Source organism: Choristoneura fumiferana, chromosome Z, assembly GCF_025370935.1.
Source record: "Choristoneura fumiferana chromosome Z, NRCan_CFum_1, whole genome shotgun sequence".
In the NCBI taxonomy this organism is placed as follows: domain Eukaryota; kingdom Metazoa; phylum Arthropoda; class Insecta; order Lepidoptera; family Tortricidae; genus Choristoneura; species Choristoneura fumiferana.
The window spans coordinates 6,326,208-6,332,516 of NC_133472.1; the positions used below are offsets into that span (position 1 = coordinate 6,326,208).

The window sequence follows — 6,309 nt, forward strand, 5'->3', positions numbered from 1 at the left end:
TTAACAGTCAAAATTATAAAAGACCTCTCGCAAAATTCTTATCTATCATACTCAGAATCTACAAAAAAAATACATGGTCCTTCGATTCCATATCTTTAAATAATTATTACTATTATTGCAATGCGATACTAGTGTTTGTTATAACCATTATGTACTTTGAATGTATGTTTTATTTTACAACAAAATGTATCGTAAAGATCACCGTTCTGAAATAAATTTCACCGTGCTGTAAAAGACTGTCAAGAGTAACTTTAAGTATTATTATTATTTTCATTTTAAAGAAATTCATTATTATTAAATTTCATTTACTAAATTCATTTACTGCACGGCAGAATTAAGCAGTTGACACCACCAATTAATTGATATACTTTTTATTAGCTGTAATGCAGCAATGCGGTACAGCAAGTTCAAATTCAAATTTCAAATATTTTATTCATATATAACATTGTCGACGGTAATTATTTTTAATATATACAATAGGATTCCCTATGTTTCAGGCAAATTAGATCTAAAAAAATATCTTAATTATTCACATGCAGAAAGTAATACAATTAGATTCATAATAACTAGCAGATGTGCGGTCATTCCTGCCGTCGTTCGTTTATATCCCCTTCAATTAGTTTTTGCGTCAGTAGGCTAGATGGCGCTTGTATCGTGTGAATATCGTGTGAACATTGTGAAGTCCATTGGACATATTTGTGTCACGTTTGGGATCACTTTGGGATCGATAACTCAATAAGTAGGTAAGTCAATTTCAAACAAGACTGCAACGTCAAGTGGATCTAACGATACTAACGCCATCTAGCGATAGGAAAAGAAAACTAATAGACATTATTTCTTTTAAATCAAGCAAAAATAATTTGTTTTTAAGGCTAAAATAAAGTTTTTTTGTTAGAGTGGCGTCTGGAAATTACTGGTTAATGGTGTCTTCTGTACTTTAAATTACTTTAAGATCGGTTGTGGAAATATGCCGCCTGTTTAAAAAAAAACAATATTTTTAGGATATTATATACGTTTCACAATACAGTTCCAACATTGCGCTAGCAATGTTAATCTTGTCAAACCATCGAAATTATTTTTAAGCCATATATTGATAGGCAGGAGTGGAGCAAGAGAGGTGAGGCCTTTGCCTAGCAGTGGGACACAAAAATAGGCAAAAAAAAACATTGACAGAATTATGTGATTTTAAAAATCGGTACCCTGCACCTCTTTGCATAAACGGCATGTAGGGCAACTTTTCGCTCCCAGACGAAGGCTATACGTGCCTACAATAAATACTTTAATCGCAGACGGAGGTGACAACATGAGGTCGATTTTCCAAATCCCATCTGTGACAATATCATTTGAAAATGGTGCAAAAATATTGCTACAAAACTACCGGTCAAATCGAATTATTAAATGGGAATCAATTTTTAAAATCACATCACTTGAAAACACCACTAGGGAAACCGGCCAAGCCGTGTCAGGTTACGCGCAGTGCGAACTTCCGTGAAAATAGGCGATAAATATTCAACATTGAGTTTGGTCGACCGTAACTCATTAACTTTTAAAGCCTACATCGCTGTGATAGTTTTCCTTTTAAATTCGTTATATATTCCTACTGTTGCCGTATTTTTTTACGTTTCTGAAAACAGCAATTTAGCTGCGAGGGGAGGGAAGGAAGCGGTGCACAAGCTAACGATGCACTTTACAGCTCAATTCCAGGAAGACTAATTTGTACAGAACTCGGACTCGCATTTGGCTGATTTTTTGTATACTTATATTCACTGTATCAATCCAAAACGGAATGATGGCTCTTTGGTTTATATGGTTTATCTGGTGGCAGGTCTTTGTCTGATAAGTATAATTTGTTGTCTCATTCATCATTATTGCATACTTAAATGTGCCAAAAATCTAACTGCAAACGTACTTACAGAATGGACATCCAACCGAAAACTTGCAGTATTACCGTCCAAGAAGAAAGTTTACAAGCCACGTCTTATTCAGCCCTGACATTCGCAGAATTATCAGAAAGCTAATGGAGCGATCTTTGATCTTTTCCTATTTAATTTTGAATTGAATCACTTGCAGAATGACATGTAAAATTATTCTGGTACTTTGTTTTGCACCGTGTTGTAGTTTCATTTGATTTGTTTTGTTATTATATTACTGTATCCAGGAGTCGAGTACCTCCTCTGTGATTGATTTAAATAAATACAAATGACCATTTGCTTTGCGATTGTATTTGAGACAATGCTGTGCGTCCAGTGTCCAGTCAACAACTCTTTTTTTTGCATTCATCCTTATTGTTTCTTCAACAAAAAGGAAAGATTTTTTTTTGTGCTCAGTCGGAGACGTTTCTTGTAATTTGCGAAGTAATACATCTTGAAGGTAATTAAATAGCGTTGTATCGTTGGACACAGGAAAAACCCTCGTTAAGCTCTAACACTGGGGCTTATTTTTGAAGTCACAACTGCGAAAATACCAGTCAAAAGGAAAGAAAAATTTGCTTGATTTGAAATACGAGTAGAATAGTAAAGTACCTAAGGCTAACGAGAGGAGAACTGCATCCAGTCTGATACGTCATTTTTAGATTCTCGCTCCTTTTTCTCACCGCCATTATAATCTTTTCCCGTTGCCTTTACTTTAGAAAATTACAGTTCTAATTAATCTAATATTATGCAAGATCTTTGTGTTGCGCCAAATTACTGTTTGATTTACATTTTTTTAGAGTTTGACTTCATAAATTGGCCCCTGATAGATTTGCTTCTACTGTGGGTTATATTCAGTAGGTCGTCCACCTAGAAAACACTCGGGGTCTTTCGAGATAATTCAGACATTCGACAAAGATAGCGCCACAAAGTTCCAATAAAATAACTACCTGAAGCGCATTCTCCTAGACTCTTTGCCCCCAAAACTCATTATAACAAATCAATTGAATTCAGTAGAGTCGTTTTCGAGATCTCTAAACACGGGCATAAATTACATCTACATACAAACATTGCTCAATTTTAGAATGTGGCGCAAGGCGCAACACACTACACAAAATGTTTCCATAGTTCGGTATAAAAAGTCTCTGCTGCGTAATAGTTGAATATTTTATTTGACTCAACTTCACCAAATAAATAAATATTTTATTAATATTCGATATACTAAATCAAATGACTGACGACTAGAATGTTTTGTCATTGTTCTAGTCACCGGATGGCGTTCGTATAATAAATGTGTGGCTTAGAGCAGCTAGATGGAGTTATCTTATTCTAAATAAAAAATGAAAAAAAAAAAACAGATAGATGGAGTTATTATTAATGTTTCAACTGAAACGCCTAGATGGCTATCACATCACAATATTAACATTCTTATAATATAGATGGCGCCACTTTTATGCATTCAGTTGGGAGCTGCGAGATGGCGCTATCATAAATGTTTCATCATACGCCACTAGATGGCGCTGTCGTAATTGTTAACATGTTAGACGCTAGGTTTTTTTTTATTCGACTGGATAGCAAACGAGCAAGTGGGTCTCCTGATGGTAAGAGATCACCACCGCCCATAAACATCTGCAACACCAGGGGTATTTCAGATGCGTTGCCAACCTAGAGGCCTAAGATGGGATACCTCAAGTGCCAGTAATTTCACCGGTGTCTTACTCTCCACGCCGAAACATAACAGTGCAAGCACTGCTGCTTCACGGCAGGATTAGCGAGCAAGATGGTGGTAGCAATCCGGGCGGACCTTGCACAAGGTCCTACCACCTGCAAAGGTGGTGTTATTATGAACATTCAATTGTGAGCTGCTAGATGGAGCTTTCGAAAAAGGTTTTAACTTGGGCAGCTAGATGTCGTTATTGTAAATATTTCAATATGAGCCACTAGATGGTGCTGCTGTCACAAATAACAACATAATGATCGATAGATGGCGCCACTTGAATCATTAAGTTGTTAGATTCCGCTATCACAAATGCTTCACCGAAATATACTATATGCACTGTCATAGACATGATTATGCTAGGCGCTAGGAAACGTTTTCTAGAACATGTAATGGCGCGCCATCTCACGAATTGCACTAGTCATAAAATTCAAATCCGCTTCTATATAGATGGTAGTTCTGAAAAATATTTTATACCTACCCATGATAGTCGGTAGATGGCGTCACCTTAAGCATTTAGTTGCAAGCTGTTAGATGTCGCTAGCACAAACGTTTCACGTTTCACCAAAAGGCACTATATGGTGCTGTCACAAATATAAACACAACAGGCGCTAGAGGGCGTTACTTATCATGAACATTCAATAATCGATAGATGGCGCCACCTTAAACATTCAGTTGCAAATGCAATGCAAGCTGTTAGATGCCTTGAACACAAATGTTTCACCAAAAGACACTATATGGCGCTGTCGCAAAAATAAATACGCTAGGCGCTAGGTGGTGTTGCCTTTCTTGAACATTCAACAATCAATAGATGGCGCCACTTTAAACGTTCAGTTGAAATGCAAGCTGTTAGATACAAATGCGCTGTTACAAATATAAATATGCTAGGCGCTAGGTGCCGTTGCCTTTCTTGAACATTCAATAATCGATAGATGGCGCCACCTTAAACGTAATATGGAGCTGTCACTAATATAATTTTAATATTTTAAGTGCAGGTGGCGTTATTAAAGTTTAAACATTCAGTAGCGAGCTGGTAGATGACACTCTGAAATACATTAACCGTTATTCTTTCAAAGTTATTGTTATTATATTACCTATATAATTTTTATTATGATTCACGTTGTTATACAAAAATGCTGATTGAATTGCACCTGGGTAATTGTACTATTATTTATTCTGTGACCCAGTTGGCAATAAAATTGTATAATAAAACAATGTATAATGTAAAAATATTTATTACACAATTCTTAGTTTACTATAACGTGATATTGTTAATCGAGAAATCGTGCGGTCGCAGTCTTAAATTCAGATTATATGGGGCATGCGCCGATTGTAAAGTTCCAGTGTACCCCATAATTCCACATGACCCATACCCGCTCTCCCCACTATACGACATGTTTTGGGTCATGAGTGAACTAGGATTTTGTATTGCCGATTGTTCTGCATCATAAGGTACTCGTTTGGTAGAGCCCTGAATTGACGAGAGGCACGTTGAAGTTAGGTTTGGTTGGAAGTGGAGCCAGTCTTTGTTCCGTAGATCCGTTCTGGTGTCTGTGGGATCCCGATAGGTACTGGAATCGGTTCGGGGGTGGTTTGGCTGTTGGTGCGATGGTTTGACAACGCCGAACGCTCGTTGCGACGGAACTTGGCGCGGCGGTTTTGGAACCATACCTGTGGGAAAGATACGGATTAGGGTTTTTTCTGAGGAATCGTTTTATCGCAAGCTTCGATCAACAATACTTAAATTGATCTTCAAGTAAAGCCCGCGATTATTCGATACAGCGCCATCTATAGTTCATTTGCTGAACTATATGGTTTGCTAATTTATTGGTAGAAGTATGTTGACAGCCATGCACCTCATTAGTTCTAAATATAACACAATACATAGTATCGCTAGTATCGTACTGAATATAAGGTAGCTCGCAGCTTAGAAGATGCTTGTCTCTGTTCCATTGTAATCGGCTTCGAAATTTAAAGTAGAACCAAAACACCAAAACTCTGCATTTGGACCACGGGAGAATAAAAACAAGTGGAAGTGATATGTGTAGGTACAGCGTGCGTGCCACAGATAAGCGCTGTAAGCATACTCCAATGACAGTCGTGTTCACATTGCGTAGAGTATGGTCACGTTTAGTAGTGTCGCAACATTCCTTGTTTTAGGGTTCCGGAGCCAAAATGGCAAAAATGGAACCCTTACTGTTTTGGCCATGTCTGTCTGTCTGTCTGTCCGTCCACGGCTTTGCTCAGGGACTATCAATGCTAGAAAGCTGTAATTTAAAACGGTAATATGTATATAAACTATGCCGACAAAATAGTACAATAAAAAATTCAAAAACAGTTTTTTTAGAGTACCTCCCATAGACGTAAAGTGGGGGTGATTTTTTTTTCTCATCCAACCCTTTACTGTGGGGTATCGTTATAGAGGTATTTTAAAACCATTAGGGGTTTGCTAAGACGATTTTTCGATTCAGTGATTTGTTGTGAAATATTCAACTTTAAAGTGCAAATTTTCATTAAAATAGCCCCCCCCCCCTCTAAAATCTAAACTGACGGGTAGAAAAATTTGAAAAAATTCAGTATGGTAGTAACTATATCAAAATTTCAAGGAAAACTATAACAGCTAAGTTGCTTGAGAATTATTAGTAGTTTAAGAGTAAACAGCAGCCTAGGGTATAAAATATA

At 37.1% G+C, this 6,309-nt stretch overlaps 1 protein-coding gene across 1 annotated transcript in view; it reads right to left on the bottom strand.

Moving 5' to 3' along the window:
* The window catches only part of LOC141443889 (uncharacterized), a 116,125-nt gene that overhangs the window by 64,623 nt on the left and 45,193 nt on the right, over positions 1–6,309 (bottom strand). The gene's annotated exons all lie outside the window — the stretch shown is intronic.